Source organism: Maylandia zebra, linkage group LG15 (assembly GCF_041146795.1).
Source record: "Maylandia zebra isolate NMK-2024a linkage group LG15, Mzebra_GT3a, whole genome shotgun sequence".
NCBI lineage: Eukaryota > Metazoa > Chordata > Actinopteri > Cichliformes > Cichlidae > Maylandia > Maylandia zebra.
In genome coordinates this window covers 12,334,992-12,351,873 of record NC_135181.1, presented here as the reverse complement: position 1 = coordinate 12,351,873, position 16,882 = coordinate 12,334,992, and the positions used below count along the sequence as shown (strand labels likewise).

Below are 16,882 nucleotides of genomic sequence, written 5' to 3'. Positions count from 1 at the left end.
GGAAGATGAAAGGTGTTCCGCATATTTTTTTAAAAAGATGAAAAGTAGGGATAAAAGGGGGGTTATAGAGAAATTGGAAAAGGATGGGAAGGAGATTATAGGGAGGGAAAGCATGTTGGGGGTAGTAAAAGAATATTACGAGGATTTATTTAGAAAAGAAAAAGTAGGGACAGAAAAAAGAGATGTTCTTTTGGGGTCATTAAAGAGGAGATTAGTAGAGGAAGATAGGGAGTTTCTGGAAAGGGAAATAACGATGGAAGAGGCATATAAGGTGGTAAAGGGAATGAAGGTAAATAGGGTACCAGGAATAGATGGATTAACGAAAGAATTTTATGAGGTATTTTGGGGAGTGATAGGGTTACATTTGTTGGAGGTCTTTAAAGAAATATTAGAGGGGGAAGAGATGGCGGAGAGTATGAGGACGGGTGTGATTTCGTTATTATTTAAGAAAGGGAATCCTCATTTACTTGATAATTATAGACCTCTCACTATGTTATGTGTAGATTATAAGATTTTAAGTAAGATAATTGCAAATAGATTGGTAGGGGTAATGTCGGATATAGTGGGAAGTGATCAAACGTGTGGGGTGAAGGGGAGACAAATTTCATGGAATATACAATTACATAGAGACATACTTGCATATGTAAAGGATAGAAAAATGGCGGCAATCTGTGTAAGTTTAGACCAACAAAAGGCATTTGATAGGCTAGATTACGAAATTTTGTGGGAGGTAATGACTAAGATGGGCTTGGGAAAACAATTTATAAGGTGGGTGAGGATCCTTTATAAAGGGATATATTCAAAAATCAAATTGAACGGGTTCCTCACGGAAAAAGTTCATCAAGCGAGGGGGTTGAGACAAGGGTGCCCGTTATCGGTGGTACTCTATGTATTATATGTTGAACCATTGGCTTGTGCAATTCGGGAGAATAAAAGAGTGAGGGGGATAATGATGCCGGGGGGGGAATGTTTGAAAATATCTCAATATGCGGATGATACTATACTATATTTAGCGGACGACGACAGTTTAAGAGAAGTTGTGGAAATATTAAAAATATATGAAGAAGTTACAGGATCAAAAATAAATAAGGAAAAGACAAAATATAAGTACTTGGGGACGTGGGAAGGTAGAAGGGAAAATATTTGTGATTATACTTTGTGTGAAGGTCCTATGGACATTCTAGGAATTTCTTTTGGGAATAAGGAGGGCGATGCTATTTGGAACTGGAAGGGGAAGATGGCAGAGGTGGAAAGGAAATTACGACTATGGAAAATGAGGAAGCTTACAATTACTGGGAAGGTGTTAGTGATAAAGAGTGAGGTGGTGCCGAAATTATTGTATCTAGGCTATGTGTTCCCGATGCCACAAGTATTTAGAGCACAAATAATGAGGGGAATATTTAACTTTATATGGGGAGGTTACGAGTACGTAAAGAGAGTACAAATGTATCAGGAGGTTGCCGATGGGGGAAAAGGGGTACCGAACATTCCGTTAAAGTTAGATACGATTTTTTATGCAAATGTGTGTACGCTGTTAAAGAAGCCATATATTCATAAATGTCAGATATTGTTATGGTTCTGGTTAGCTATTCCATACCGGTTTTTAATTGGGTGGGAAAATCAGGGGCCGAAGGCAGAGACAAGACCAGAATACTTTCAGAGGATGGTTAAGTGGGGAAAGAGACATATAGAGTGCAGGGAGGTGGATACAATACAAAATCATAAACTTCTGTATAAAAAACTGGCGAGGAATGCTAACTACAACCAGGGGATAGTGAGTTCGGAAGTTTGGGAATACACACAGGATAAGAGTTATAAGAATGTTTTGAAAGATTTTAATTGGATGCACCTACATAGGAAATTACCTGTAAGGACTACGATGTATGCACATAATTTGGGGAAGTTAAAAGAATGTCCGAGGGATAATTGCACAGAGGAAGAAACGATTGAACACGTCCTATGGGGGTGCAAATATGCAAAAAAGGTATGGGCTGGAATGAAGAGGAGGTATAAGGGACTAGAGGCTTTGACATATGAGGAAATAACTTATCTTAGGCCTAAGGATAAAAAGAAGGAGGAAAATAAAATACGTTGTATGTTGTTATCAATTACAAAACTTAAGATATGGAGGGCAAGACAGGGGTATATAAGGGGGGGGTATGAATGGAAAGAGATGGGAACAATAAAGGATATAGAGAGGGAATTTGAGGGGATATATCGGCATGAATTACAAAGATGGGGAATAGACACGATTAAGGACAGGTGGAAGGATTATTATGAATGATGTAAAAGATGTTTTTGTGAAATATGAAAAGTATTCAATGGAATGTTGAGCAAATGGAAATGTAAGATGGTGTTGTAAGTAAAAAGAAAAAAGAAAAAAAAAAAAAAAAAAAAAAATCTGTTCTTATCAGTTTAATATCTGATACGTCCCCTACCCGGGGACCATATATTAAATTGATTTTTGGAGCAGGGAGATGGAATAGGGGCTTGCTCCGTCCACTCCACGCATCGACCTGGTATTGCAGTATTTCTAAGAACGGTGCACCCCCTGAAGCTGTGAAAAACAAATGTCATTTGACTCAACAGTTTGTGCAAAGAAATTTCTTATACGCTAGATATATGCGTGCGTCTGCATATCTGGACATTGTCTTCGTGTAATCTTCCAAGGTTAGTCAGACTGAAATCTTGCGACTTAATATTTGTGAATGACTTACATTTAACTATTACCAGAATTACTAAATCCTGCCACTTGGACTGACACGTGGCTGGACACACACTTTCTATGGGAAATCAAAAAAATATGTCGTTTTGAACTGCAGTTACACTATTCTGGCTCCAATCCTGCAGTTACCTCTGTTGTCCACTAGAGACCAATAGAAGTCTTTAAAAACCGGAGGCTGCCATCTACAAGGACTCATGTTGATTATAGGTTTAACTCTTCTCTTTCTCTACATACTGCAGCTTTCTGTCCTCTGTGGCTGTAAATTACATCGTTTGAAAAAAAATAAACCCACACAATTTTTTCTTGGCTTTTTAGCTAAAAAAAAAAAAAAAAAAATCTGTTCTTATCAGTTTAATATCTGATACGTCCCCTACCCGGGGACCATATATTAAATTGATTTTTGGAGCAGGGAGATGGAATAGGGGCTTGCTCCGTCCACTCCACGCATCGACCTGGTATTGCAGTATTTCTAGGAACGGTGCACCCCCTGAAGCTGTGAAAAACAAATGTCATTTGACTCAACAGTTTGTGCAAAGAATTTTCTTATACGCTAGATATATGTGTGCGTCTGCATATCTGGACATTGTCTTCGTGTAATCTTCCAAGGTTAGTCAGACTGAAATGTTGCGACTTAATATTTGTGAATGACTTACATTTAACTATTACCAGAATTACTAAATCCTGCCACTTGGACTGACACGTGGCTGGACACACACTTTCTATGGGAAATCAAAAAAATATGTCGTTTTGAACTGCAGTTACACTATTCTGGCTCCAATCCTGCAGTTACCTCTGTTGTCCACTAGAGACCAATAGAAGTCTTTAAAAACCGGAGGCTGCCATCTACAAGGACTCATGTTGATTATAGGTTTAACTCTTCTCTTTCTCTACATACTGCAGCTTTCTGTCCTCTGTGGCTGTAAATTACATCGTTTGAAAAAAAATAAACCCACACAATTTTTTCTTGGCTTTTTAGCTAAAAAAAAAAAAAAAATCTGTTCTTATCAGTTTAATATCTGATACGTCCCCTACCCGGGGACCATATATTAAATTGATTTTTGGAGCAGGGAGATGGAATAGGGGCTTGCTCCGTCCACTCCACGCATCGACCTGGTATTGCAGTATTTCTAGGAACGGTGCACCCCCTGAAGCTGTGAAAAACAAATGTCATTTGACTCAACAGTTTGTGCAAAGAATTTTCTTATACGCTAGATATATGTGTGCGTCTGCATATCTGGACATTGTCTTCGTGTAATCTTCCAAGGTTAGTCAGACTGAAATGTTGCGACTTAATATTTGTGAATGACTTACATTTAACTATTACCAGAATTACTAAATCCTGCCACTTGGACTGACACGTGGCTGGACACACACTTTCTATGGGAAATCAAAAAAATATGTCGTTTTGAACTGCAGTTACACTATTCTGGCTCCAATCCTGCAGTTACCTCTGTTGTCCACTAGAGACCAATAGAAGTCTTTAAAAACCGGAGGCTGCCATCTACAAGGACTCATGTTGATTATAGGTTTAACTCTTCTCTTTCTCTACATACTGCAGCTTTCTGTCCTCTGTGGCTGTAAATTACATCGTTTGAAAAAAAAAAAAAAACCCACACAATTTTTTCTTGGCTTTTTAGCTAAAATCACCTGTATTGTCTGTTGTTTCCATTTGTGGATGGTTAATAGTGCAGAAGATTGTTTTTCTGTTTTCAGGATTACATGAAAACATTTGGGAACAGATCATTTTTGTATATAATAAATCTTAGGATAGTATTGGTTTTGATGATTTATAAAACAGCTGTGTGCCGTAGCCCTGGTAGTGTGGATCCTTAGTGTGTAAAGAGTAGATACCTCATGTAATATGTGTGAATGAAAATCCATGGACTTTATAAGAGTCCTCCATTTATGGCTATGATCCTAACAAACAAGATTAATACGTTTCTTTCTCCTAGCAATCTTCCTGTTTCCTAAAGGAACACGCATGCACAATATATATGCATCAGGATGGCCGAGTGGTTAAGGCGTTGGACTTAAGCTCCAATGAGCGCATGCTCTCGTGGGTTCAAACCCCACTCCTGGTATAATTTGGAGCCTCATGACTGGTAAACTGAAATGTATCTATGGGAGCAACAATGATCAATAGGAGTTTTTAGGAATTTGCTGTGAGCAATATCCCCCCACCCAGTCACCCCCAAAAAAGCTGGGATGAAAGACAAATGAGAGGTCTGTGCCAAGGTCGCCCCCTCTCAGTCTTACTGTACATGTTATATGTAGAACCGTTGGCTTGTGCAATTAGGGAAAGCCCAGACATAACAGGAATACAGTTACCGGGAGGAGAAACATTAAAAATTTAACAGTATGTAATTATCATATTATGAAAACAATTATAACGCCAAGAAAGTTATAAAAATGAATTGAAGACGCTCCGTCTCAACGACCGCTGATTGGACTGCAGGCGACCACGTGATTTTGAATCTCATTAACCGGCATGCGCTGACCGGCGTTTCAGAAACTAAAGTGTCGTCATATATGTGGCGCCGTTTAAAAACTGAAACATGCCGACCATAGTTATATTGTGATGTTTCGGAGGTAAAACGTCAGTAAAACATCGACCTGTCCTCTACCATTTGTTAGAAGGCGACTGTGTTCTTCATTGTAACCATGAGTTAGAGTTGCAGTAAGCAGAATGAGTCGTTTCTGTCGTGCGATATGTGGGTATCGCTTCTCGGCCTTTTGGCTAAGATCAAGTGTAGTATCTGTTCTTATCAGTTTAATATCTGATACGTCCCCTACCCGGGGACCATATATTAAATTGATTTTTGGAGCAGGGAGATGGAATAGGGGCTTGCTCCGTCCACTCCACGCATCGACCTGGTATTGCAGTATTTCTAAGAACGGTGCACCCCCTGAAGCTGTGAAAATCAAATGTCATTTGACTCAACAGTTTGTGCAAAGAAATTTCTTATACGCTAGATATATGCGTGCGTCTGCATATCTGGACATTGTCTTCGTGTAATCTTCCAAGGTTAGTCAGACTGAAATCTTGCGACTTAATATTTGTGAATGACTTACATTTAACTATTACCAGAATTACTAAATCCTGCCACTTGGACTGACACGTGGCTGGACACACACTTTCTATGGGAAATCAAAAAAATATGTCGTTTTGAACTGCAGTTACACTATTCTGGCTCCAATCCTGCAGTTACCTCTGTTGTCCACTAGAGACCAATAGAAGTCTTTAAAAACCGGAGGCTGCCATCTACAAGGACTCATGTTGATTATAGGTTTAACTCTTCTCTTTCTCTACATACTGCAGCTTTCTGTCCTCTGTGGCTGTAAATTACATCGTTTGAAAAAAAATAAACCACACAATCTTTTCTTGGCTTTTTAGCTAAAAAAAAAAAAAAAAAAAAATCTGTTCTTATCAGTTTAATATCTGATACGTCCCCTACCCGGGGACCATATATTAAATTGATTTTTGGAGCAGGGAGATGGAATAGGGGCTTGCTCCGTCCACTCCACGCATCGACCTGGTATTGCAGTATTTCTAGGAACGGTGCACCCCCTGAAGCTGTGAAAAACAAATGTCATTTGACTCAACAGTTTGTGCAAAGAAATTTCTTATACGCTAGATATATGCGTGCGTCTGCATATCTGGACATTGTCTTCGTGTAATCTTCCAAGGTTAGTCAGACTGAAATCTTGCGACTTAATATTTGTGAATGACTTACATTTAACTATTACCAGAATTACTAAATCCTGCCACTTGGACTGACACGTGGCTGGACACACACTTTCTATGGGAAATCAAAAAAATATGTCGTTTTGAACTGCAGTTACACTATTCTGGCTCCAATCCTGCAGTTACCTCTGTTGTCCACTAGAGACCAATAGAAGTCTTTAAAAACCGGAGGCTGCCATCTACAAGGACTCATGTTGATTATAGGTTTAACTCTTCTCTTTCTCTACATACTGCAGCTTTCTGTCCTCTGTGGCTGTAAATTACATCGTTTGAAAAAAAATAAACCCACACAATTTTTTCTTGGCTTTTTAGCTAAAAAAAAAAAAAAAAAAATCTGTTCTTATCAGTTTAATATCTGATACGTCCCCTACCCGGGGACCATATATTAAATTGATTTTTGGAGCAGGGAGATGGAATAGGGGCTTGCTCCGTCCACTCCACGCATCGACCTGGTATTGCAGTATTTCTAGGAACGGTGCACCCCCTGAAGCTGTGAAAAACAAATGTCATTTGACTCAACAGTTTGTGCAAAGAATTTTCTTATACGCTAGATATATGTGTGCGTCTGCATATCTGGACATTGTCTTCGTGTAATCTTCCAAGGTTAGTCAGACTGAAATGTTGCGACTTAATATTTGTGAATGACTTACATTTAACTATTACCAGAATTACTAAATCCTGCCACTTGGACTGACACGTGGCTGGACACACACTTTCTATGGGAAATCAAAAAAATATGTCGTTTTGAACTGCAGTTACACTATTCTGGCTCCAATCCTGCAGTTACCTCTGTTGTCCACTAGAGACCAATAGAAGTCTTTAAAAACCGGAGGCTGCCATCTACAAGGACTCATGTTGATTATAGGTTTAACTCTTCTCTTTCTCTACATACTGCAGCTTTCTGTCCTCTGTGGCTGTAAATTACATCGTTTGAAAAAAAAAAAAAAACCCACACAATTTTTTCTTGGCTTTTTAGCTAAAATCACCTGTATTGTCTGTTGTTTCCATTTGTGGATGGTTAATAGTGCAGAAGATTGTTTTTCTGTTTTCAGGATTACATGAAAACATTTGGGAACAGATCATTTTTGTATATAATAAATCTTAGGATAGTATTGGTTTTGATGATTTATAAAACAGCTGTGTGCCGTAGCCCTGGTAGTGTGGATCCTTAGTGTGTAAAGAGTAGATACCTCATGTAATATGTGTGAATGAAAATCCATGGACTTTATAAGAGTCCTCCATTTATGGCTATGATCCTAACAAACAAGATTAATACGTTTCTTTCTCCTAGCAATCTTCCTGTTTCCTAAAGGAACACGCATGCACAATATATATGCATCAGGATGGCCGAGTGGTTAAGGCGTTGGACTTAAGCTCCAATGAGCGCATGCTCTCGTGGGTTCAAACCCCACTCCTGGTATAATTTGGAGCCTCATGACTGGTAAACTGAAATGTATCTATGGGAGCAACAATGATCAATAGGAGTTTTTAGGAATTTGCTGTGAGCAATATCCCCCCACCCAGTCACCCCCAAAAAAGCTGGGATGAAAGACAAATGAGAGGTCTGTGCCAAGGTCGCCCCCTCTCAGTCTTACTGTACATGTTATATGTAGAACCGTTGGCTTGTGCAATTAGGGAAAGCCCAGACATAACAGGAATACAGTTACCGGGAGGAGAAACATTAAAAATTTAACAGTATGTAATTATCATATTATGAAAACAATTATAACGCCAAGAAAGTTATAAAAATGAATTGAAGACGCTCCGTCTCAACGACCGCTGATTGGACTGCAGGCGACCACGTGATTTTGAATCTCATTAACCGGCATGCGCTGACCGGCGTTTCAGAAACTAAAGTGTCGTCATATATGTGGCGCCGTTTAAAAACTGAAACATGCCGACCATAGTTATATTGTGATGTTTCGGAGGTAAAACGTCAGTAAAACATCGACCTGTCCTCTACCATTTGTTAGAAGGCGACTGTGTTCTTCATTGTAACCATGAGTTAGAGTTGCAGTAAGCAGAATGAGTCGTTTCTGTCGTGCGATATGTGGGTATCGCTTCTCGGCCTTTTGGCTAAGATCAAGTGTAGTATCTGTTCTTATCAGTTTAATATCTGATACGTCCCCTACCCGGGGACCATATATTAAATTGATTTTTGGAGCAGGGAGATGGAATAGGGGCTTGCTCCGTCCACTCCACGCATCGACCTGGTATTGCAGTATTTCTAAGAACGGTGCACCCCCTGAAGCTGTGAAAAACAAATGTCATTTGACTCAACAGTTTGTGCAAAGAAATTTCTTATACGCTAGATATATGCGTGCGTCTGCATATCTGGACATTGTCTTCGTGTAATCTTCCAAGGTTAGTCAGACTGAAATCTTGCGACTTAATATTTGTGAATGACTTACATTTAACTATTACCAGAATTACTAAATCCTGCCACTTGGACTGACACGTGGCTGGACACACACTTTCTATGGGAAATCAAAAAAATATGTCGTTTTGAACTGCAGTTACACTATTCTGGCTCCAATCCTGCAGTTACCTCTGTTGTCCACTAGAGACCAATAGAAGTCTTTAAAAACCGGAGGCTGCCATCTACAAGGACTCATGTTGATTATAGGTTTAACTCTTCTCTTTCTCTACATACTGCAGCTTTCTGTCCTCTGTGGCTGTAAATTACATCGTTTGAAAAAAAATAAACCACACAATCTTTTCTTGGCTTTTTAGCTAAAAAAAAAAAAAAAAAAAATCTGTTCTTATCAGTTTAATATCTGATACGTCCCCTACCCGGGGACCATATATTAAATTGATTTTTGGAGCAGGGAGATGGAATAGGGGCTTGCTCCGTCCACTCCACGCATCGACCTGGTATTGCAGTATTTCTAGGAACGGTGCACCCCCTGAAGCTGTGAAAAACAAATGTCATTTGACTCAACAGTTTGTGCAAAGAAATTTCTTATACGCTAGATATATGCGTGCGTCTGCATATCTGGACATTGTCTTCGTGTAATCTTCCAAGGTTAGTCAGACTGAAATCTTGCGACTTAATATTTGTGAATGACTTACATTTAACTATTACCAGAATTACTAAATCCTGCCACTTGGACTGACACGTGGCTGGACACACACTTTCTATGGGAAATCAAAAAAATATGTCGTTTTGAACTGCAGTTACACTATTCTGGCTCCAATCCTGCAGTTACCTCTGTTGTCCACTAGAGACCAATAGAAGTCTTTAAAAACCGGAGGCTGCCATCTACAAGGACTCATGTTGATTATAGGTTTAACTCTTCTCTTTCTCTACATACTGCAGCTTTCTGTCCTCTGTGGCTGTAAATTACATCGTTTGAAAAAAAATAAACCACACAATCTTTTCTTGGCTTTTTAGCTAAAAAAAAAAAAAAAAAATCTGTTCTTATCAGTTTAATATCTGATACGTCCCCTACCCGGGGACCATATATTAAATTGATTTTTGGAGCAGGGAGATGGAATAGGGGCTTGCTCCGTCCACTCCACGCATCGACCTGGTATTGCAGTATTTCTAGGAACGGTGCACCCCCTGAAGCTGTGAAAAACAAATGTCATTTGACTCAACAGTTTGTGCAAAGAATTTTCTTATACGCTAGATATATGTGTGCGTCTGCATATCTGGACATTGTCTTCGTGTAATCTTCCAAGGTTAGTCAGACTGAAATGTTGCGACTTAATATTTGTGAATGACTTACATTTAACTATTACCAGAATTACTAAATCCTGCCACTTGGACTGACACGTGGCTGGACACACACTTTCTATGGGAAATCAAAAAAATATGTCGTTTTGAACTGCAGTTACACTATTCTGGCTCCAATCCTGCAGTTACCTCTGTTGTCCACTAGAGACCAATAGAAGTCTTTAAAAACCGGAGGCTGCCATCTACAAGGACTCATGTTGATTATAGGTTTAACTCTTCTCTTTCTCTACATACTGCAGCTTTCTGTCCTCTGTGGCTGTAAATTACATCGTTTGAAAAAAAATAAACCACACAATCTTTTCTTGGCTTTTTAGCTAAAAAAAAAAAAAAATCTGTTCTTATCAGTTTAATATCTGATACGTCCCCTACCCGGGGACCATATATTAAATTGATTTTTGGAGCAGGGAGATGGAATAGGGGCTTGCTCCGTCCACTCCACGCATCGACCTGGTATTGCAGTATTTCTAGGAACGGTGCACCCCCTGAAGCTGTGAAAAACAAATGTCATTTGACTCAACAGTTTGTGCAAAGAATTTTCTTATACGCTAGATATATGTGTGCGTCTGCATATCTGGACATTGTCTTCGTGTAATCTTCCAAGGTTAGTCAGACTGAAATCTTGCGACTTAATATTTGTGAATGACTTACATTTAACTATTACCAGAATTACTAAATCCTGCCACTTGGACTGACACGTGGCTGGACACACACTTTCTATGGGAAATCAAAAAAATATGTCGTTTTGAACTGCAGTTACACTATTCTGGCTCCAATCCTGCAGTTACCTCTGTTGTCCACTAGAGACCAATAGAAGTCTTTAAAAACCGGAGGCTGCCATCTACAAGGACTCATGTTGATTATAGGTTTAACTCTTCTCTTTCTCTACATACTGCAGCTTTCTGTCCTCTGTGGCTGTAAATTACATCGTTTGAAAAAAAAAAAAAAACCCACACAATTTTTTCTTGGCTTTTTAGCTAAAATCACCTGTATTGTCTGTTGTTTCCATTTGTGGATGGTTAATAGTGCAGAAGATTGTTTTTCTGTTTTCAGGATTACATGAAAACATTTGGGAACAGATCATTTTTGTATATAATAAATCTTAGGATAGTATTGGTTTTGATGATTTATAAAACAGCTGTGTGCCGTAGCCCTGGTAGTGTGGATCCTTAGTGTGTAAAGAGTAGATACCTCATGTAATATGTGTGAATGAAAATCCATGGACTTTATAAGAGTCCTCCATTTATGGCTATGATCCTAACAAACAAGATTAATACGTTTCTTTCTCCTAGCAATCTTCCTGTTTCCTAAAGGAACACGCATGCACAATATATATGCATCAGGATGGCCGAGTGGTTAAGGCGTTGGACTTAAGCTCCAATGAGCGCATGCTCTCGTGGGTTCAAACCCCACTCCTGGTATAATTTGGAGCCTCATGACTGGTAAACTGAAATGTATCTATGGGAGCAACAATGATCAATAGGAGTTTTTAGGAATTTGCTGTGAGCAATATCCCCCCACCCAGTCACCCCCAAAAAAGCTGGGATGAAAGACAAATGAGAGGTCTGTGCCAAGGTCGCCCCCTCTCAGTCTTACTGTACATGTTATATGTAGAACCGTTGGCTTGTGCAATTAGGGAAAGCCCAGACATAACAGGAATACAGTTACCGGGAGGAGAAACATTAAAAATTTAACAGTATGTAATTATCATATTATGAAAACAATTATAACGCCAAGAAAGTTATAAAAATGAATTGAAGACGCTCCGTCTCAACGACCGCTGATTGGACTGCAGGCGACCACGTGATTTTGAATCTCATTAACCGGCATGCGCTGACCGGCGTTTCAGAAACTAAAGTGTCGTCATATATGTGGCGCCGTTTAAAAACTGAAACATGCCGACCATAGTTATATTGTGATGTTTCGGAGGTAAAACGTCAGTAAAACATCGACCTGTCCTCTACCATTTGTTAGAAGGCGACTGTGTTCTTCATTGTAACCATGAGTTAGAGTTGCAGTAAGCAGAATGAGTCGTTTCTGTCGTGCGATATGTGGGTATCGCTTCTCGGCCTTTTGGCTAAGATCAAGTGTAGTATCTGTTCTTATCAGTTTAATATCTGATACGTCCCCTACCCGGGGACCATATATTAAATTGATTTTTGGAGCAGGGAGATGGAATAGGGGCTTGCTCCGTCCACTCCACGCATCGACCTGGTATTGCAGTATTTCTAAGAACGGTGCACCCCCTGAAGCTGTGAAAAACAAATGTCATTTGACTCAACAGTTTGTGCAAAGAAATTTCTTATACGCTAGATATATGCGTGCGTCTGCATATCTGGACATTGTCTTCGTGTAATCTTCCAAGGTTAGTCAGACTGAAATCTTGCGACTTAATATTTGTGAATGACTTACATTTAACTATTACCAGAATTACTAAATCCTGCCACTTGGACTGACACGTGGCTGGACACACACTTTCTATGGGAAATCAAAAAAATATGTCGTTTTGAACTGCAGTTACACTATTCTGGCTCCAATCCTGCAGTTACCTCTGTTGTCCACTAGAGACCAATAGAAGTCTTTAAAAACCGGAGGCTGCCATCTACAAGGACTCATGTTGATTATAGGTTTAACTCTTCTCTTTCTCTACATACTGCAGCTTTCTGTCCTCTGTGGCTGTAAATTACATCGTTTGAAAAAAAATAAACCACACAATCTTTTCTTGGCTTTTTAGCTAAAAAAAAAAAAAAAAAAAATCTGTTCTTATCAGTTTAATATCTGATACGTCCCCTACCCGGGGACCATATATTAAATTGATTTTTGGAGCAGGGAGATGGAATAGGGGCTTGCTCCGTCCACTCCACGCATCGACCTGGTATTGCAGTATTTCTAGGAACGGTGCACCCCCTGAAGCTGTGAAAAACAAATGTCATTTGACTCAACAGTTTGTGCAAAGAAATTTCTTATACGCTAGATATATGCGTGCGTCTGCATATCTGGACATTGTCTTCGTGTAATCTTCCAAGGTTAGTCAGACTGAAATCTTGCGACTTAATATTTGTGAATGACTTACATTTAACTATTACCAGAATTACTAAATCCTGCCACTTGGACTGACACGTGGCTGGACACACACTTTCTATGGGAAATCAAAAAAATATGTCGTTTTGAACTGCAGTTACACTATTCTGGCTCCAATCCTGCAGTTACCTCTGTTGTCCACTAGAGACCAATAGAAGTCTTTAAAAACCGGAGGCTGCCATCTACAAGGACTCATGTTGATTATAGGTTTAACTCTTCTCTTTCTCTACATACTGCAGCTTTCTGTCCTCTGTGGCTGTAAATTACATCGTTTGAAAAAAAATAAACCCACACAATTTTTTCTTGGCTTTTTAGCTAAAAAAAAAAAAAAAAAAATCTGTTCTTATCAGTTTAATATCTGATACGTCCCCTACCCGGGGACCATATATTAAATTGATTTTTGGAGCAGGGAGATGGAATAGGGGCTTGCTCCGTCCACTCCACGCATCGACCTGGTATTGCAGTATTTCTAGGAACGGTGCACCCCCTGAAGCTGTGAAAAACAAATGTCATTTGACTCAACAGTTTGTGCAAAGAATTTTCTTATACGCTAGATATATGTGTGCGTCTGCATATCTGGACATTGTCTTCGTGTAATCTTCCAAGGTTAGTCAGACTGAAATGTTGCGACTTAATATTTGTGAATGACTTACATTTAACTATTACCAGAATTACTAAATCCTGCCACTTGGACTGACACGTGGCTGGACACACACTTTCTATGGGAAATCAAAAAAATATGTCGTTTTGAACTGCAGTTACACTATTCTGGCTCCAATCCTGCAGTTACCTCTGTTGTCCACTAGAGACCAATAGAAGTCTTTAAAAACCGGAGGCTGCCATCTACAAGGACTCATGTTGATTATAGGTTTAACTCTTCTCTTTCTCTACATACTGCAGCTTTCTGTCCTCTGTGGCTGTAAATTACATCGTTTGAAAAAAAATAAACCCACACAATTTTTTCTTGGCTTTTTAGCTAAAAAAAAAAAAAAAATCTGTTCTTATCAGTTTAATATCTGATACGTCCCCTACCCGGGGACCATATATTAAATTGATTTTTGGAGCAGGGAGATGGAATAGGGGCTTGCTCCGTCCACTCCACGCATCGACCTGGTATTGCAGTATTTCTAGGAACGGTGCACCCCCTGAAGCTGTGAAAAACAAATGTCATTTGACTCAACAGTTTGTGCAAAGAATTTTCTTATACGCTAGATATATGTGTGCGTCTGCATATCTGGACATTGTCTTCGTGTAATCTTCCAAGGTTAGTCAGACTGAAATGTTGCGACTTAATATTTGTGAATGACTTACATTTAACTATTACCAGAATTACTAAATCCTGCCACTTGGACTGACACGTGGCTGGACACACACTTTCTATGGGAAATCAAAAAAATATGTCGTTTTGAACTGCAGTTACACTATTCTGGCTCCAATCCTGCAGTTACCTCTGTTGTCCACTAGAGACCAATAGAAGTCTTTAAAAACCGGAGGCTGCCATCTACAAGGACTCATGTTGATTATAGGTTTAACTCTTCTCTTTCTCTACATACTGCAGCTTTCTGTCCTCTGTGGCTGTAAATTACATCGTTTGAAAAAAAAAAAAAAACCCACACAATTTTTTCTTGGCTTTTTAGCTAAAATCACCTGTATTGTCTGTTGTTTCCATTTGTGGATGGTTAATAGTGCAGAAGATTGTTTTTCTGTTTTCAGGATTACATGAAAACATTTGGGAACAGATCATTTTTGTATATAATAAATCTTAGGATAGTATTGGTTTTGATGATTTATAAAACAGCTGTGTGCCGTAGCCCTGGTAGTGTGGATCCTTAGTGTGTAAAGAGTAGATACCTCATGTAATATGTGTGAATGAAAATCCATGGACTTTATAAGAGTCCTCCATTTATGGCTATGATCCTAACAAACAAGATTAATACGTTTCTTTCTCCTAGCAATCTTCCTGTTTCCTAAAGGAACACGCATGCACAATATATATGCATCAGGATGGCCGAGTGGTTAAGGCGTTGGACTTAAGCTCCAATGAGCGCATGCTCTCGTGGGTTCAAACCCCACTCCTGGTATAATTTGGAGCCTCATGACTGGTAAACTGAAATGTATCTATGGGAGCAACAATGATCAATAGGAGTTTTTAGGAATTTGCTGTGAGCAATATCCCCCCACCCAGTCACCCCCAAAAAAGCTGGGATGAAAGACAAATGAGAGGTCTGTGCCAAGGTCGCCCCCTCTCAGTCTTACTGTACATGTTATATGTAGAACCGTTGGCTTGTGCAATTAGGGAAAGCCCAGACATAACAGGAATACAGTTACCGGGAGGAGAAACATTAAAAATTTAACAGTATGTAATTATCATATTATGAAAACAATTATAACGCCAAGAAAGTTATAAAAATGAATTGAAGACGCTCCGTCTCAACGACCGCTGATTGGACTGCAGGCGACCACGTGATTTTGAATCTCATTAACCGGCATGCGCTGACCGGCGTTTCAGAAACTAAAGTGTCGTCATATATGTGGCGCCGTTTAAAAACTGAAACATGCCGACCATAGTTATATTGTGATGTTTCGGAGGTAAAACGTCAGTAAAACATCGACCTGTCCTCTACCATTTGTTAGAAGGCGACTGTGTTCTTCATTGTAACCATGAGTTAGAGTTGCAGTAAGCAGAATGAGTCGTTTCTGTCGTGCGATATGTGGGTATCGCTTCTCGGCCTTTTGGCTAAGATCAAGTGTAGTATCTGTTCTTATCAGTTTAATATCTGATACGTCCCCTACCCGGGGACCATATATTAAATTGATTTTTGGAGCAGGGAGATGGAATAGGGGCTTGCTCCGTCCACTCCACGCATCGACCTGGTATTGCAGTATTTCTAAGAACGGTGCACCCCCTGAAGCTGTGAAAAACAAATGTCATTTGACTCAACAGTTTGTGCAAAGAAATTTCTTATACGCTAGATATATGCGTGCGTCTGCATATCTGGACATTGTCTTCGTGTAATCTTCCAAGGTTAGTCAGACTGAAATCTTGCGACTTAATATTTGTGAATGACTTACATTTAACTATTACCAGAATTACTAAATCCTGCCACTTGGACTGACACGTGGCTGGACACACACTTTCTATGGGAAATCAAAAAAATATGTCGTTTTGAACTGCAGTTACACTATTCTGGCTCCAATCCTGCAGTTACCTCTGTTGTCCACTAGAGACCAATAGAAGTCTTTAAAAACCGGAGGCTGCCATCTACAAGGACTCATGTTGATTATAGGTTTAACTCTTCTCTTTCTCTACATACTGCAGCTTTCTGTCCTCTGTGGCTGTAAATTACATCGTTTGAAAAAAAATAAACCACACAATCTTTTCTTGGCTTTTTAGCTAAAAAAAAAAAAAAATCTGTTCTTATCAGTTTAATATCTGATACGTCCCCTACCCGGGGACCATATATTAAATTGATTTTTGGAGCAGGGAGATGGAATAGGGGCTTGCTCCGTCCACTCCACGCATCGACCTGGTATTGCAGTATTTCTAGGAACGGTGCACCCCCTGAAGCTGTGAAAAACAAATGTCATTTGACTC

The 16,882-nt window shown here is 39.4% G+C and overlaps 19 non-coding genes and 1 pseudogene across 19 annotated transcripts; all 20 read left to right on the top strand.

Moving 5' to 3' along the window:
- The first annotated feature begins 2,350 nt into the window (after positions 1 to 2,350).
- Positions 2,351 to 2,553, top strand: LOC112432001 (U2 spliceosomal RNA; annotated as a pseudogene).
- Positions 2,554 to 3,020: 467 nt separating this feature from the next.
- LOC112431988 (U2 spliceosomal RNA) lies at positions 3,021 to 3,214 on the top strand. The gene has a single exon (XR_003022756.2). It is a non-coding gene; the product is annotated as a U2 spliceosomal RNA (small nuclear RNA).
- A 467-nt stretch (positions 3,215 to 3,681) lies between these two features.
- On the top strand, positions 3,682 to 3,872 carry LOC112431971 (U2 spliceosomal RNA). Its single transcript, XR_003022739.2, has one exon. It is a non-coding gene; the product is annotated as a U2 spliceosomal RNA (small nuclear RNA).
- An 851-nt stretch (positions 3,873 to 4,723) lies between these two features.
- Positions 4,724 to 4,806, top strand: trnal-uaa (transfer RNA leucine (anticodon UAA)). The gene has a single exon. It is a non-coding gene; the product is annotated as a tRNA-Leu (tRNA).
- Positions 4,807 to 5,442: 636 nt separating this feature from the next.
- On the top strand, positions 5,443 to 5,633 carry LOC112431960 (U2 spliceosomal RNA). The gene has a single exon (XR_003022733.2). It is a non-coding gene; the product is annotated as a U2 spliceosomal RNA (small nuclear RNA).
- A 466-nt stretch (positions 5,634 to 6,099) lies between these two features.
- Positions 6,100 to 6,295, top strand: LOC112431983 (U2 spliceosomal RNA). Its single transcript, XR_003022751.2, has one exon. It is a non-coding gene; the product is annotated as a U2 spliceosomal RNA (small nuclear RNA).
- A 467-nt stretch (positions 6,296 to 6,762) lies between these two features.
- Positions 6,763 to 6,956, top strand: LOC112431973 (U2 spliceosomal RNA). Its single transcript, XR_003022741.2, has one exon. It is a non-coding gene; the product is annotated as a U2 spliceosomal RNA (small nuclear RNA).
- An 851-nt stretch (positions 6,957 to 7,807) lies between these two features.
- On the top strand, positions 7,808 to 7,890 carry trnal-uaa (transfer RNA leucine (anticodon UAA)). The gene has a single exon. It is a non-coding gene; the product is annotated as a tRNA-Leu (tRNA).
- A 636-nt stretch (positions 7,891 to 8,526) lies between these two features.
- Positions 8,527 to 8,717, top strand: LOC143412852 (U2 spliceosomal RNA). The gene has a single exon (XR_013093374.1). It is a non-coding gene; the product is annotated as a U2 spliceosomal RNA (small nuclear RNA).
- Positions 8,718 to 9,183: 466 nt separating this feature from the next.
- Positions 9,184 to 9,378, top strand: LOC143412825 (U2 spliceosomal RNA). The gene has a single exon (XR_013093359.1). It is a non-coding gene; the product is annotated as a U2 spliceosomal RNA (small nuclear RNA).
- A 466-nt stretch (positions 9,379 to 9,844) lies between these two features.
- Positions 9,845 to 10,037, top strand: LOC112431982 (U2 spliceosomal RNA). The gene has a single exon (XR_003022750.2). It is a non-coding gene; the product is annotated as a U2 spliceosomal RNA (small nuclear RNA).
- A 466-nt stretch (positions 10,038 to 10,503) lies between these two features.
- Positions 10,504 to 10,693, top strand: LOC143412860 (U2 spliceosomal RNA). The gene has a single exon (XR_013093384.1). It is a non-coding gene; the product is annotated as a U2 spliceosomal RNA (small nuclear RNA).
- An 851-nt stretch (positions 10,694 to 11,544) lies between these two features.
- Positions 11,545 to 11,627, top strand: trnal-uaa (transfer RNA leucine (anticodon UAA)). The gene has a single exon. It is a non-coding gene; the product is annotated as a tRNA-Leu (tRNA).
- Positions 11,628 to 12,263: 636 nt separating this feature from the next.
- Positions 12,264 to 12,454, top strand: LOC143412851 (U2 spliceosomal RNA). The gene has a single exon (XR_013093373.1). It is a non-coding gene; the product is annotated as a U2 spliceosomal RNA (small nuclear RNA).
- A 466-nt stretch (positions 12,455 to 12,920) lies between these two features.
- On the top strand, positions 12,921 to 13,115 carry LOC143412824 (U2 spliceosomal RNA). Its single transcript, XR_013093358.1, has one exon. It is a non-coding gene; the product is annotated as a U2 spliceosomal RNA (small nuclear RNA).
- Positions 13,116 to 13,582: 467 nt separating this feature from the next.
- On the top strand, positions 13,583 to 13,776 carry LOC112431994 (U2 spliceosomal RNA). Its single transcript, XR_003022762.2, has one exon. It is a non-coding gene; the product is annotated as a U2 spliceosomal RNA (small nuclear RNA).
- Positions 13,777 to 14,243: 467 nt separating this feature from the next.
- On the top strand, positions 14,244 to 14,434 carry LOC112431977 (U2 spliceosomal RNA). Its single transcript, XR_003022745.2, has one exon. It is a non-coding gene; the product is annotated as a U2 spliceosomal RNA (small nuclear RNA).
- Positions 14,435 to 15,285: 851 nt separating this feature from the next.
- trnal-uaa (transfer RNA leucine (anticodon UAA)) lies at positions 15,286 to 15,368 on the top strand. The gene has a single exon. It is a non-coding gene; the product is annotated as a tRNA-Leu (tRNA).
- A 636-nt stretch (positions 15,369 to 16,004) lies between these two features.
- Positions 16,005 to 16,195, top strand: LOC112433332 (U2 spliceosomal RNA). The gene has a single exon (XR_003023467.2). It is a non-coding gene; the product is annotated as a U2 spliceosomal RNA (small nuclear RNA).
- Positions 16,196 to 16,661: 466 nt separating this feature from the next.
- Positions 16,662 to 16,851, top strand: LOC112431990 (U2 spliceosomal RNA). The gene has a single exon (XR_003022758.2). It is a non-coding gene; the product is annotated as a U2 spliceosomal RNA (small nuclear RNA).
- The last annotated feature ends 31 nt before the right edge of the window (positions 16,852 to 16,882 follow it).